This window comes from Streptopelia decaocto, assembly GCF_964273445.1.
Source record: "Streptopelia decaocto genome assembly, chromosome: 1".
NCBI classification, from domain to species: Eukaryota; Metazoa; Chordata; class Aves; order Columbiformes; family Columbidae; genus Streptopelia; species Streptopelia decaocto.
In genome coordinates this window covers 190122107-190138782 of record NC_138663.1, presented here as the reverse complement: position 1 = coordinate 190138782, position 16676 = coordinate 190122107, and the positions used below count along the sequence as shown (strand labels likewise).

Here is a 16676-nt window from a genome sequence, read left to right as displayed (position 1 = left end):
TAAACATTTTTAAAATTTTATAAACTTTTTCTTTTAATTGTTATATTGTCCAAGAGCCAGAAACAATCACAGACAATGTTCCTACTACATTGCGTGCTGTGCAAATGAACCCAAAAGAAAATGCCGTCTCTATGAGATAAAGACTCACATTCCCATGGGATATATCTCTTTTTCATAAAAAGGGAGCAGTGCTGTGCACCGGGACAATGAGACCCCAGAAATGCTACACGGTGCTGCTGTAGACACACGCCTACCCTTCCAAGAGAAGAAGCAACAGTAGGAGAAGTGTTGATAAGGCCAGGTTAACTTCATGCAATGACACAAGCATGCAACGGAGTATTTGGAAATAGCATACTTCCAAACTTCTCTGCTCCTATCAGCAACAATGAGTATTCAAGGAATTAGTCAGAAGTTCACCTGCAAACTGCCAGTTCATAAAATCCAGATATTGTAAGAAATTACTCAAACTTACTATCAAGTTCAGAGTTCAGCTCACAGGAACAGGGTCTAGTGGGTCAAAGAGACTATGCCACAAGTCACCTTCACATGGCAGAGATGCTAAAAAGCTAAGGAATACCTAAGAAATGAGTGCACGCTTTATCCTGAGAAGGGTCTCTTTTGCATCAAGCTTGTAATATAGACAATTAAGAGGGAGTCCACATAAAAAATTAGTCTGCTCTATGGTTATTACCTTCCAGCTAGACACAGACATTTGGGTCAGAAAAACAACATTTCACATTTCTGTAAAGAACCATTTGATACTGCAATAAAATCAGCCTTGATTTTCACTGATTCTGAGAGTTCAAAGGCTAATCATTCCAATTCAGTGAACTAAGAGGTGAGGAAACAGGGTAATTAAAAGCCTTCCTCCCATCCTTTCAGTGCACAATCTGAAAACCAGAAGGGCAGTCAAGAATATGATGAAATTTTCACTCAAAGGAAATGTCTTACTTTAAGGGCAGCAGACTCAGCTACAAGCAACGTTGTCTCTTTATTATCAGGATAAGAACAGAGTACAATAAATAGAATCCCAGGCAACTAGTGTGCCTCCACATATAGAGTGAATGTAAAGAACACACACAGGGAAAACGAAGGAGTACTGAAAAACCATCCTAGCTGAGCAATTTTAAGATCAGGGAGCGGGGGGGGAAAAGGCAAACCAAGCTTCACGGAGAAGTTACACTAGAAACGTATTGCAGTAACATAGCATGCTTTGGCTAAAAGCCATGATTTGCATACATTTCCCTTTATGAACTTCAGAACAGGAAATATATGAACTTGGATTTGCTGCTTGTCTTTACAGACCGGTTTAACTTAACATGAGAGCTTCAATGAGATTAAATTCTGAACTGATACTTATTTTGTTTTTAAAGCATGTTTTGTTGCTTTAGCTTCAGCCGACCACACTACTAAATGGAAGTAAATTTAAAGCTAAAAGGGTTTACAAAGAGTCTTGTTTTTTCACTAAGTAAATTAAAATAAATCACTCCGCTTTTCTCATATGCAACAGAAGATGGATGTGGTTTTTTGGACATCGGATTTGGAGCACAGCTCGTCTGCTGGGGCTCCGGCTGGCTGGAGACCCATGTTCTCCACTGCCCTCATGACTCCCTTCAGACTTGTGAATGCAACCAAAGGGACGCTATAGAACCTTGTCCCAAGTAATTATTGTAAACATCGGTACACAGCATGATTAGGGTAAGAAAATACAAATGCAAAACCACTGAACCTCACCAACAATTAAAAAAAACCCTCGTGACAGACAGACCTGACACCTCACTTGCTCTCCCATTTTTCTCTCTGCCTCCTTCATTTCCTCAAATCCCAGAAAAACAGTGAAACATTAATTTTTCTTCTGGGACAAACATTTCTACTTGAAAACATTAAGTACTGTTATTTTAAAATACTTACACACTAGAGCTCTTATTTTTCTACCAAGAAGTCCTGAAAACAAACAGATTTAGTAAAAAGAAGGAACAAAAACATGAATGATCTTCTGTTCCTTGTTTATACTTGACATAAAAGTATATAATTCCTTTTTGTTTTTAAAAAAGCCTTAACCAGAGGACTTGTGTTAAAAGTTTGCATGCACTGCACAACGCCCAACAAAATGAGAAGCCTTTTTTGCAAGGTGGTTATAAAGGCTACCTGGAAGTTTACCAGGGTTTCTAGGATGCCTATTGGAAAACGTTATGGATAACTGTACAACTATTACTACATACGTATCCTAGGAGACCAAAGAGCTTTCACATTTAAGAGCTTATTTCCTGGCCACCCTCTCGATACACATCTCATGCATTTATAAATAATACAAATAGCTGTGGGAAAGGAGGACATGGTTTTATTTCAGCCAGAATGTACACTGACCTCTGCTTATATCAACAAAAACCATTTAATTTTATGTCACTTCTCCTTCTTTCTCATCTTCTGGCTAAAAAGATGTCAGAAATCTCATGTAATTCACAAAACGTGTTTTTAAACTTGAATTTTATAACAGAGCAAAACTAAAACTTGCAGTCTTTAAAAATTTATATACATACATGCAAATCACTAGAAAGAGCCCTTGTACTCATGCAAGTGAAATTTAGATTCTTGACCACAACATTTTTCAAAACATCCAACCTGTTAAATGCAACACATCAGAGAATGATATAATCTAGCAAAAACCCTCAGGAAAGAGAAATGAAAAAAAAAAAAAAACCCACCAAACAAGAAGCACAAATCAGATAATTCAAGAGAAGGTTACTTTACACTTCAGGTTAGAGGTTAGACCAGCGTATGCATTTGAAAAGAGCCAAACTGAAAGCATTCCCTTAATTTCTTGTTTGTCATTCTCAGCACAGGGTCTAATGTGCAATTAAGCATTCGTCATCCAGCCTCTGAAGAAGAGCATCTTTAAAATGCCGAGCGGAGCACCAGAAACACCCAGGTGTGATTCCTCGGCAGCCAGCACCGAGGATCTGTTACAAAACCTGCACCACAGAGCACAACAGCCCCTTCCCTTTTCCACCTCCTTAGTCTACATTTCTTACCCTTCCATCCCAGCAGAGGCGAGGAGGGAGCACAGTGCACCTGCCCAACATAAAGGAAAAGGAGAATATACTGTTGTTCTCTGGGAGGAGGGGATATCACATGACAACAGGGAACTTCAAGGAAAAAGGCTGTCGGCATGCTGGTATACACAAATTAATTCACTGGTGAGTAATTAAAACAGGACCAGCCCCTCCTGTAACCACTACAGCAGCTCTCGGGGTTTGATTTACTTAAGGCAGTAAATTAATCTGATCACCTACCCTCACACGAATACAAGGGAAGCTGTAAAAGCTGTGGCTTAGTAAATACTAACCAGAGAAGAAGCCAGCGTAAAGGATCTGCAGGCAATCTCTTACACTGTGTCCTTTTCAAACCCTAAACCTAACACTACGTAGGCTAAAATGTCACCAGCAATTTCTCATGAATGCATAATGAAACGGTGCTACTACATCTAGCGCATCACCGTTTCGCAAGCACACCCGGAGAGCATGTGCGGGTATCATACACACAGGAATACTTACAATAACTCCACGTATATAGTGCATTTACAACACATACAGAACGTTTCAAGTCTCTACTCTGCTCACCATGTGCATGAATATTATGTATATGTCACCATATGTCACCATGAATATTATGTAAAGCTACTTCAGCAACACAACATTTGCAAGAAAAAAAACCAAATCAGATTATATAACCTTTCCTCCCCTCCTCTATTTTAGAAAAATCCTGTTTTTTTAAAAAGAAATTTTAAATGAAATGTTTAAACTGTTCTCAAAACTGTGCATACTTTCTGAAAAATTCTCAATTTCTATATAGTTTAATAATTCAGTATCTCAATCCTAGGGGAGTATTCCATGCAGAAAGTCAGCTTTACATCCTGAAATTACTCTGCTTTTGTCAATTAAAATAAAAATTTAAAAAATAGTATTTTTCTTTCAAATTAAGTAACTTGCTGGCTTTTTCAATATTAGATATACTGCATATTTGCAGACTCACAGACTACAAACCACTGTCTTCCACAGCTGCTTTTATAAAGTCTAGTAAATTGGACTTTAATTTTTTTCACTTTCAAACTAAATACTTAAGTATTTTTTTTCCATTATACTGGACATAATACAAACAACATGCAGGAGAGTCTACAGCCTGCTAAATGTGATAACCCCTCAAGATACTGTCCTCTCTTTTCACTTACTTAGTTCCATGAAGTGGATTAAAAAAAAAACCCTAAAACCACAAACACCACCATAAATCAGCAGTAGACAAATATGCTCCAGTGGTAAAGGGTTCGGTTTGAGGTCTCAGTGGATGGATGCTTCGGCAGACTTCAGGGTGGTCTTTCTATCACCTTCCACTTGAGAACACACAATTGCAAAGTAAACCACCCATCTCAAAAAGTACCAAACTGTTTTTCTTGACTTTTATTTGCTTGGTATGGTCTTAAATAAACAGGCTTGGATAAACAGCGTAATGAAGAGGACCGATGTCTTTTTGGTTCACAGGAAAGCTGCACAGCCCAGACGAGATGTCACCCCCGGTGAGGCCACCAGGCCAGTTATAATAAATAAATGGTCTGATCAGAAGCGAGGCCTGTTCTGCTCGTTCCCATGAGATAAAGCCTGCGATGGCATTTCAAAGACCTAGAGAAACTTCTGACCTCTGCTAGAGGCACTTCCAACAGCACTAAAATTATGGTATCAATGATATTTACACTGGGCTAGAGGCTTCTTCTTTGGACTTGAACATTTGCCAGTAATACACCATTTCATCTGAGGAACAAATATAAACCAATCCTGCCTACAGCATTCCTCTGTCAGCACACCCACACTACACCTACATGGGCTTCCTTTAGTATGCAAATGTCATTCATTAAACTAAAAAGAAAGACAAAGCTGGAAATGGCATTTGCTAAGATACCAAAATTTTTAGCACTGGGATACGTGCGGTGAAACTCCGCAAAGCACAGGGGTAAAAGCAGAGCCCTGGCCCTCCCGCATGAAAGCTGCTCCCCAGTCCAGCCCTGCCACCATGGGGTTTCCTCTGAACCCCCAAACACCAGCGCTGCTCTTCCTGCTGGTGGAGGTGGAGATGGAGGAGGACAGCCAGGATCTGCCTGCTCAGCCAATGGGCTGAAATGAAATTCTCAGTTGGAGCCCCTAAATTGTCTCCAGGAGCCATGTCTTCAAAAGACCTGATGGCTGAAGGAAGCATTTTCTCCTTTCAAGTGATGAACCTATTCACTCCATCAACACAGGGTTTAATGCACAGATATGGCTGTTTTAGTAGTGCTTTGCAACTGTAAAATTAACATTTTAACATTTGATTTCAACTAAGCATTGATTGCAATGAGCAGCTGACTAATGAGCTTTTATTGGAAAAACAGAAAAAAACACCACAAAACCCCATATTACCCTAACCTCAATAAAAAAAATGCTATTTCCGAAGGAAGAGGTAAACAACTTTTACCCTCATTAAAAAGTTGAGAAATGTGCACACCATCACTAAAATACAATTAATACACAGCCTTCAGAAGAGTGCAAAGGAGCAATTTAATTAACCACCCACTGATTTCATAAATGACAAGAACACACAAAGGTAATGGCACCTTCTAATTGAAAATGTCCTGTTTATTTAGCTGAGCAATTGTGTTCTTCTATGTTGTGCATAAATATGAGGAAACAAGTTTTGAACTCATGACATTGTTAACTTTGTAAGGTGTGATGGAACAACGTAATGCCCGTGATACAGTCACTGCATACGCCACTTATTTAATGTCTTTACCCAAGAACCTCAAAGTCACTGACAACCATAAAAGTCTTAACCTTTATGAACTCTTTTGATAGGCTTTTTCTATGCCCTCTTCAAACACACAGAAGAGCTGAAAGGGAAAAATAACAGTTTTATTGGTGTGCCACTTCAAACAAAAAATTACTTCATATAGGGACTTAATTTATATCTGTAGTTCTCCCACTTTCATACAAAGGAATCCTCTGTAAGCCCCATGAAATATTTCTGTTGAAGATCTTGTAAGCTCATTTTGCAATGTCTCACCCTTTTCCTTCCCATGGGAAAAGCCTCCTTTCAGCTACTACATCTGTTACTAAAACTGAAGAGAAGAAGCTTTCATGAAGGTAGGAAAACAATATAACAAAATGTCTGAAGGCTTTTCTTCATTTTTTCATTGGACTTTTTGGGGATAAAGCTGAACTATATTAATATTCTTTCTTGCATTTACAAAACTCAAAATGACTTTGTGTTGCTGTATTACAACCAAAGTCTATTTGACTGAACATGAAACACAGCAACATCTAAATTTATGAGCTGTCCATCTGCCCGTCTAATAGACACACTAGGAGCACTCAAACCCCCTTCAGAGCATACATAATTTAAAACAACAGATTGAAGAGATTCTTCAAACATAGCGGCTTCCACTGGAAGGCTGATCACCAGACAAGACTTTCCTTACAGGACTTACAACATACTGTAAATCACAGAATGGTTGGGGTTGGAAGGGACCTCTGGAGATGATCTAGTCCAACCAACCTGCTAAAGCACGTTCACCAGAGCAGATCGCACAGGAATGTGTCCAGGTGGGTTTTGAATGTCTCCAGAGAAGGAGACTCCACAACCTCTCTGGGCAGCCTGTTCCAGTGCTCTGGCACCCTCAAGGTAAAGAAGTTTCTCCTCATATTCAGATGGAACCTCCTGTGCTTCAGTCTGTGCTTGCTGCCTGACAGAGGGCCAAAATGGCAGCAGCAGTGGATGCAGGGATTGAGACGGTTGCCTCGTACATTGGTCTCAGGACATCTGGTCCCACCTGTTCCCCTCATCAGCAACCCTGGGATAACTTCAATGACTTTATGTAGCATTGGCTCCCTGCCCACCCACCACAGGAAAAGCATTCCTTAACAGAAATTGTACCATTAAGTGCTGATCCCAACAGCATCAACATACGATGTATCCAGCTGAAGCGTGTGCACATTAAATATACATTACTGCAATTTTGCATCCAACAGTGAAATTATTACTTATTGCTATTAACTAGTCATGTTTACTGTTCCTGAGGGTTTCCCATCATTAAGTGTTTATGATATTTACTCAGTCTGTAGCAAACCATTATCAGGCCTACCTGGCTATATTAGCTGCCTGTCAGCAATGCCACCAGATATGTAAACACCTCTTTAAAATTATGAAACCACCCATTACGTTTATGCACTACAGTTTGTTTATCAATTAGATGAAGGAAGGGATCTTGAATAAATAACATAAAGCAGCCTGTAATAATTTTTGTAACTTTTTTTTCCCCTTTTATCAGGATGACTGCTGCATGTTTCCAGGATGCATTCACCCTGTGAAAATTATTTAGATTTTCTGCTTCTAAATGTTATAGAAAATACATAGCTTAAATTGTAATATATCACTCAACTGCCTGCAGCTTCCAACATGATCTGGACTGCTCAATATTCCTGACTTGTTTCTAACATTTACTATTGCAATGAACTTTATCAGAAATGCTCGCTTTCTTGCATGCCAGTAATATATTTTGAAAAAAACCAATTCTCCATGACTCCCTGAATGAACTCCATTTACCCATAACAACAGCACTCAAGGTTTCTCGAGTGGTCCTACCTGCACTAAGAGCTCTCCCACGGTATGCATGTTTCCCTCTGACAGGCAACATGTGTTAGAGACTAAGAGACAGACCACAGTTATAGAAAGGTTTAATCGTGCAAATATTTCCTACAAGTGTCATATCCCACTGGAGAAAACTCTCAAAGATAAATGGTGTTTGCATAACTCCCTGAACATCACCTGGGATGCGGGACAGGGGAAAAGGAACAGGGAGACCTCAGTAGCACAGGTGAGCTCTGAATTTTCCACTGTAGTGAAAATTCAGCTCTGTAGTGCTTAAGGTTGTTTCTATTTAAATGGGTTAAATGCTGCCTATTTCCCCCTATTGATGGGTAGATTAATTCTTCCTTCATAACTCCACTCTCTCAAGTTTCCTCCTACAGAAGTTTCAGGAGCCAGAGCCATGGTGACCTGTGGCCTCTTCATGAAACGGGCCCTTTCCCTCTTCCCAAGCAGCCTGGAGGGATGGGCAGCAGCGGGATGTCCTCCCTCAGCCCCTTCTATGGAGAAGCGGGATGGGTATGAACAGGTAAGTTATTAAGTGATCAAAATACAGATGGAAAAATAATCCATTTTAAAATATTACACAGGGGATGTAAGTAGCTTATTAATTGCATCTTCTCGATTAATTTCTGCTTCTATTAGGTTGTGGCACACTGAAGTAATTTAAATCCAGGGATTTACAGCACTCTGAATTAGTTTAATAATGCTAAAGCTTACTGTGTATATTTAAGTATTTAACTCAGAAGCTACCTTTTCACTATTTTATAAAAGTACGTTAAAAATAAAATGTATTTCATTACTATTCCTGGTAGAGAACCTTATTTAAATTTTACAAGAATAATGAAAATAAACATTACCATATCACATTTAAATACAACTTTAAACTTAAAAATATTCACTTAAATCATACTGTTTATCACTACAAAATTGGATTCTTTTAGTGAAGTAATACTACTTTTTACCTTCCTGCCCTCCCTGCTACCACAAGGAAGGCTTGTTTGATTTTTACCATTGAATAGCCCTTCCATTCACTGATACTTCACCACATAACGTAATTTTGGAAGTGGCAGAGTCTTCCCTTGACTTTGAATTATTGTCACCAAAAATCTGATTCCTACAAAATTTCCTTTGTGTTCTCAAAATCAGGATGAATAGAAAAATAAAGTACAGTCAAAAGTGTTTTTTTTCATGTTTCTCTGCACATCATCAGCTTGACTACCTCAGTACCAATGCCTCTGCGCAGGACCTGCTTTCATCCAGCCCACTCAGATTCTTCAACCCAGGCTCAAGCGATATTTGTTATCTTTTAGCAAATACCTGCTACCGACTATTCCGATTTCATGGGTTTTCCCATAAGTTCTGGTTGTCAGAAGAGCCTTCAGGTGTCTTTCGCTAGCACTATCTCATTTCACGTTTCACAAGACCAGGAGAACACAGATGCTCAGCTTCCAGGGCTCAGCTGAGGTAACTTCTAGCTCACAAAACAGAACGTTTTATGCCATCTCCCTATATCTCTACTAGCATGACAGCTAGAGAGTTATTTTAAAAATATCTTATGTATGTCCGTTACCTGTTTTTAATGAAATAAAAAATACAAGAAAATTATTCAAACAAAATGTGCAGACTGCCATAGAATTGACCTGGCAAGCAACCTTTTAATTCCTTAAGGACACCAAATGTCCTTAAACTCAATTTTCTGAATTGGGAGGAATCTACTGTACTGCTCAATTTCCTATAGAAAAAACACATTAGGAACGAGGACAAATTTAGTACTTTCCATTACAAAGCCTGCCCTCGCTTTGTGGCTTTATAAACTCCAAAATTGTTAAATACAAGAAAACCTTTTAAATAAATAAATAAAGTGCTTAGAAAATTTTTCTTCCAGAATTACTTTGCAGTGCGACTAGAATGGTACTTCTCCTTCGCTGCAACATTATGTTGTGGTACTAACTCAAAAGTTCAAACCGTTTTCATTTCTTTATTACCCGTAGCAATCTAGGAAATGCTGCCATCAATAGTAAATCTACATGAAGTCGCATTCCTCTGGTGCACTTTGTGCATAGCAATCAGCTCATAACGCAATCTTGTGTTGTTTAAAATTCAGTTTATTCTTCAATTACTCTGCTAGCCAGATTCTAATTTATTATATTTTCTGGTACATTTGATTTTGGATATTATGACATCCTGGCTCATGCCATTAGAGAGGAAACATTAAATGGTGAGGATGCCTAGGGACAGCTGAGAGTAAGATAGCAACGGCCTGGAAAATTAACAGTATCACTGTCTCTGTGCTCAGCTAGACCTCTCCTGCACTTGCACGAAAAAAAATTTGGCCGTATTTCTCCAGTGCAGACCTGATATCCAGGAATAGCCCCAGAGGCACCATAAAACCTCAGCAGGTGGGGCGGGCAGCTGAGGTGGTTGGGGGGGCAGACAGCAGCCCCTGAGCCCACCCAGGCAGCAGAGCTGCAGAAGAAACGAAACACTGGCTGCTCTTCAGAGCCCACCAAACAAACCAGTGCGGTTCTAAATGCCACTGATACTATATAAATTGATTTTTGTTTGTTTTTTTTTTTTTTAGCCTTGCATTGTCTCAGCCCTAGCTACCATTTCTTTCTCCTGGCACTCAAGGTGAAATGAGAGGCAGCAGCCAGAAGCCTCTCAGAGCATTCTTCTAGAGATGCCCTGCAGAAGGAAGGCTTTGGCCCCCCTCCGGGTTGGTGACTGAGGACATTAACCTTGAGGGCACGCTGCCAGTCCCACCTGCTTACTCAGGCTTTCGCCAGCAAGGGAGGCTCTCAACACACTGATTCGCCCTTCGAAGATGCATTGTCTCTTGCTTACTTTTTATTTCCCCTGCTACGTTTGGCATTTGAACTCCTGCACCCAGAAGATGGAGGGGTGATTCTGATGGGGAAACATCACGCTCCTGAATTCACATCTGACCTTTTTACCTGCAACAGACTCTGACAACTTCAAACATGAAAAATCCTCATGTGCCTGCATGGCTTGCTCTATCCCAACAAATTCCACACTGGGTTTTGAAAAAAATTAGTATTTCCCTTCTTTTCTCTGTTCTTCAGAAGGCATAAACACAGCTTGCCAAATAATCTCCAAAAGCAAAGGCTTTGCAGGGAAACCCAAGCAGCTGGACCCACAAGAGGCTGGCAGTGTTGGAAAGAACCTGCAGTGGGGGAAAAGCTGGCTGGACCCAAATCCTCACTGATCATTTTGTTCTCCAGCAAAAACAAGCAGAGTACTTTTCCTCTATAAGATAATAAAGTTTTCTCCTGTGTCTAAGCCATCTCGTAGCTCAAGCAGTATTGCCAGCTCCTTCTAAACCTCATAAACAGTAAGGATTTTAGTAATTATATAGTTGCCACAACTGTTGCTGTCCTTTAAAAATATGTCAAAAATTACATGTAACAATGTTAAAACATGATGATTCAGGTTGTAAACTAATTTACAAAATTAGGAAATGCCATTTTTTAAGCTATCCCACTGCCTTTCAGTTTTCCCCACCCGCCGGGAGCCTGTGTCGCAACTCCGCTGCTGGTTTCTGTTCAGAAGCCTTTTACCCCAGCAGTCCAGCCCGCGCAAGGGGCGGCCACAAAGAGGAACAGCATGAGGGATGCACAAGCACATTTCCAATGTTAGGTTGCTTGATTTCACACTTAAAAACCACCACAGAAAGAAAGTTATTGCTGCGTGAGAGATTGGGAGTACAATTTTCCCTGATGCAGTCAAAGCAAATCGGACCAGGCCACGCTCAGGTGGAATGGAGAACCAGGACAGAGGCGCTCTTCCCTCCTGCTAAGTGCTGTCCCGTATCCCAGCACCGTGAAATATCATCACCACAGTGACAGAAAATAGCTTCTCTCATTTTGCCATAGAGATAACAGGAGTACATACATATTGACCAAGTTATTTAGAAGCAAATGACAACTTCAGCTCCAACCCTTTTCTCAGTCCCATATACTCTTAAGTAACTTGTCTACACTTACACTGCAAATCAGCACACACACTCCAGTGTCTCCCTGCACCTGGTCTCATTACCCCATCTTGGAAACGAACCATGAATCGAGACCAGATGCTCCCCTTCACTTCCCAGTGTGCAGAGAGAAATCATCAATAACTGATGTCGGTCGGCTTCATTTGGGGCACTGCCTGGAGCATGCAATGGAGACTTATGGCACACACCAAGAAAAGGAGGATTTGTGTATAAAATTATTTGATAATCTGAAAAAATCCCTCAGTAAACAAAGGAAGTTTACAGATAATCGTATTAAAGATTAGAGTTGTTTTAAAACAATGCAGAATGTATTCGAAAACATCTGGGAAGAAAGACAGTAGTTTAAAAGCAAAACCTTAGGGGAAAACATTTTCCCCCCCCCTCAAACAGAAAAGAGTAATTCACTTTATTAAATCCTAATCCTCTTCGATTCTTGTTAAGGCAGAGCATTTTTTTCCAACAAAGAGTTCTATCAATCTATTTAAATACAATTTTATAAATAAATATTTAAATATACTTAAATATAACTAAGTATAACTATATTTAAATATACTTAAATATATTTAAGTATAAATATATTTAATATTTAAATATACTTAAATATAACTAAGTAAGACTCAACATGTGATACGTCATCTGAAAAAGAGCATACGTGGGATAGCAACTGCTCCTAACGTGTGGGTGCACTGGAGTGAAGTCCCTTGTCTCCCACATTTAAACTTCACCTGCTTAGCAGGTTTCCAGGAACACATGGCCTCACCTATATTGCTTTAGAAGAAATCATCTTCTTTATCCTCAAGGCAGTATCATATCTAAAACAGAAATCTTTCCTCTTTGATCTTTTGAGGAAAAACAAAAGAAAACCCCAAACCTAAAACAAATCCCACAGCACAATGCTGCCATTATTGTGTGAAATAAGTTGTCTTCACTAAACTTGAGACTTAAGACCAATGACACCTGTTGTGAAATCCATATGTTTCTCAACATTTGGAGGAGGCAACATACCAAGATGCATCCAAAATTTCTGCATCAAGTATGTTCTGCTTCATAACAGCATGACACTTAGTTATGAACGTTTCCTGGTTTCAGAGCTTTGCAGACTTGTCAAAATATATAACAACTTCGGAAAGTATTATACTTCTACAGCATTCTGCTACTCATAGAATCAGAGAATCGTAGAATCATTTTGGTTGGAAGAGACCCTCAGGATCATCGAGTCCAACCAAAACCTAACTCTAGCACTAAACTATGTCCATAAGAACTTAATCTAAATGCCTTTTAAACACTTCAAGGGATGGTGACTCCACCACTTCCCTGGGTGGCCTGATCCAATGCCTGACAACACTTTCCGTGAAGTGTTTTTTTCCTAATATCCAATCTAAACCTCCTCTGGAGCAACTTGGGGCTATTTCCTCTTGTCCCGTCACTTGTTACTTGGGAGAAGAGACCAACACCCTCCATGCTACAACCTCCTTTCAGGCAGTTGCAGACAGTGATAAGGTCTCCCCTCAGCCTCCTTTTCTCCAGGCTGAACAGCCCCAGTTCCCTCAGCCGCTCCTCATCAGACTTGTGCTCCAGATCCCTCACCAGCTTTGTTGCCCTTCTCTGAACTCCCTCCAGCACCTCAATGTCTTTCTTATGATGAGGGGCCCAAAACTGAACACAGGATTCAAGGTGGGGTCCCACCAGTGCCAAGTACAGTGGGGCGATCACTTCCCTGGTCCTGCTGGCCACACTGTTCCTGATACAAGCCAGGATGCTGTTGGCCATTTTGGCCACCTGGGCACACTGCTGGCTCATATGCAGCCAGCTGTCAATCAATACCCCCAGATCCCTCTCTGCCAGGCAGCTTTCCAGCCACTCTTCCCCGAGCCTGTAGCCCTGCCTGGGGTTGTCGTGACCCAAGCGCAGGACCCAGCACTTGCCCTTGTTAAACCTCCTACAACTGGCCTCAGCCCAACAATCCAGCCAGTCCAGATCCCTCTGTATGGCCTTCCTACCCTCCAGCAGATGAACACTCCCACCCAGCTCAGTGTCATCTGCAAACTTACTGAGGCTGCACTCAGGGTCAATGGCACACATCCCTTACTGCAGAAGAAAGAACTTAACAGTTTCATTTCACACTCCAGTAAACCAAAATTCTACATTACCATGCACTTTAGTGTTAATTTTCCCATGGATTCTCTTTTTCTGCTTACATGGCAAGACAGGTCAGGTCAAGTGCACAGACAAGCTGTGCTGCTGATTCTCCTTTTTACCACCACTGAATTGCCTTCACTTTTGCTTCACCAGAAAGTTATTTTCCCTGCAGAAAGCAGGAGAGCTACACTCAATACATAAATCAGCAGCTATCAGTCAAAACAGATTGCAGATTGGGGAAAAAAAAACCTCCCCACAGCTGAAAATGCAAGTATTATTTATACAGGATCATGCTTAGACTGAAAAAAAAAAAAATACACCATGACAGGTATATTTGCTGCTGTACATGCAGCAAAGCCTAATTCAGCTCATGTCACTTCCAGCTATAAGCAAACACTATCAGAAGTTATAGAATATGAAAGTATAAGCGCTGAACAGACATGCTGAGCCATCCCCTAGATAACAGGAAAGCAGAGTGGTTATTTTGCCAAAGTAGAAAGATACCTTTTTTAGCTGGTGATTTGAAAAAGAAACACATTTGGTGGTTGTCACTGAGTTCTTACGAAGCTTTGCAATGTGTACGTAAAGATCTAACATACATACCTTTTTGAGACATTCAGATTAAATGCATGACAGATCTACAAGTACACAAACAAATCTGTATTTTTTTAGCCTACTAAAGCCTGGATGAGATTAGCTTTAGCATTTAAAAGGAACTAAAATAGTTAAGAAGTGAACCTAAATTCTGAAGGCATTCAATACTGAACAAATAGGATTTTATACTCCTTTAGTATAAGGCAGGAAACTGATTTCTGCAGCTTCAACCTTCATTAGAAGCAGCAATAACAGCTTAGTAAGGGACTACGTGTAAAAACAGCTCAGGAATTGACTTGTACGAATCTTTAATTAATATAAATGCAAGACTATCACAGACAGGGTACTGTTTTACTAATTCACTGGGTAAGCCTTCACTAGTTCCTGTCAGTAACAATAAACAGCTGAGAAAACCACCCTAGAGCAAATGACAGGAAAAAGAGGCTGCACAGAAGGAAATACCCAACCACCTGCTCCAGAAGAAGCTTGATTGAAAAAGTTTTTTAAAATAAATTTACACCAATTAACAGTCAAGGCAGCCCCAAGGAGCATGGGGGTTTGGATGATGGCTACAGTGCACACATCTCGTACCACGGGTGCAGTTACAGCTGTAGGATCAGAGTAGGGTTTCTAGCAAACTCTTTGAAAACAACCAGAAAGTTTATACAACACATCAGGATCTATGTGGTCTTGTGATGTATCAATCAGCTTTCATGTACAGTTATTTCAGTCAGATTACAAACACATTTTGAACAACTTGATTAAAAGAAGAAAATACAACAGGAAAAAGATGACATAGGGCAGGGAAACGAATTTAATAAGAAGAGGCAAAAATGCAAGGAAGGGTGGGCTACTGGTAAAGAAATGCATTAACTTGGAAGTAATAATAACACATCCTCTGGATGAAGTGGCAACAGCTGTTATTTTCTATCACTTTTAACCTCCAAATGTGTAGAAGTAGTTTCGTATAGTCCACATTTAATTTATTGCAGATATTCAGTGCACTATCCATGAGGCATGTGCAGATACTAAGATCTACTGTGTTCTCCTTGAAAAGTCACTTCCTCTACCTGGGTAGATGTAGGCTGAAGCATGTACGAAAAACGACTCTGCAAAACGTGTTCCTTGGATGAGAAAGTCACTGTCTCATACACTGAATAAAACCAGCCATAAGAGAATTTGAATGCACTGTTCCGCACAGACCATTACTAATGGTGGTGGAAGAACCAACTGTGTTAAGAGACTTGTGGGGACTGTGGGTTTTCTTGTTGCTTGGTTTTTTCTGGTGTAGCAGGTAGTGATGTCAATTAGGGGAATTATTTGGATGACATCACTATACTTGCAAAAAAACTCAGTATAGGCTCTATTATACTGCCATAAGAGTACGTTGCTGATGCAGCTCTTTTAATTTGGGGACTAATACAAGATACACAGACAAAAGCACATTCCTGTTATGACAAAATAAAATGTACCAAGAAGGCTCACAGATACCAGTCAAGCTTTTTTTTTTTTTTTTAAATGAAGACTTTGTTCAGGAACACCAACCAAAACTTGATAGCCAGAACAAGCATGACACGCCTAGATTCTGAAATGTTGCTTTGTGTCCGAAAAAAACCCCCACGGGTTAGTCCTTCCAAAGCAAACACAACATTCCTGTGGCAAAACACAACAGCTTATCCAAGCAGAATACAGAGTCCACTGAAAACTGCTTTCCATGAACTGGTTTCAGTACACGAGTCAGAGGCATTTTACCTCCATCTGTTAGCTTTGCTTGAATTTCCATTTGCTTTTGTTGTATCAAAAACGTCTGCTGCACCAGCTTTCTTTTTCCTATGTATGAACTCAGAAATGAGGGTTAGCACCAATCTGAAAAACAAAGAAAGTCACGCAAAGGTAAGAGCTTAAAATCCTCCATCACTAGTATTCTTTGGTGTTTCAGGGCCAAAATTTTGAAGATTATACGGCATTAAGAGAGAGCTGTCTGTGGAGGAGATCTCGGATTCCAACAAAAATTGTATGAAAAAAAGAATAATCTACAACTCCAAGAGCCAATAAAACTGTCAACATACAGGAACACCGACTTGAACCCAGTAATGAACTGTACTTACTCCCAGTCGTTTTCTAACCCGTCAGCCCTTGGAGATACACAACACCAGCACCTTGACACCTCCCACAGGCTTCTGCAACCTCTTTGGATATGACCACGAGAACACTGCAGTGCTATATCGGGGGCTGGCATGGGGAGCACAGCCTGTAACACACC

At 40.2% G+C, this 16676-nt stretch overlaps 1 protein-coding gene across 2 annotated transcripts in view; it reads right to left on the bottom strand.

Annotated features, from left to right (window-relative positions):
* The window catches only part of LNX2 (ligand of numb-protein X 2), a 59646-nt gene that overhangs the window by 38275 nt on the left and 4695 nt on the right, over positions 1-16676 (bottom strand). Inside the window, exon 2 of one of the 2 annotated variants that reach the window (XM_082043649.1) lies at positions 16166-16279. The exons of the other annotated variant lie outside the window; for it this stretch is intronic. The gene's annotated coding sequence lies outside the window, so the exon portion shown is untranslated. The remainder of the gene's footprint in view (positions 1-16165; positions 16280-16676) is intronic. 2 annotated transcript variants of the gene reach the window in all.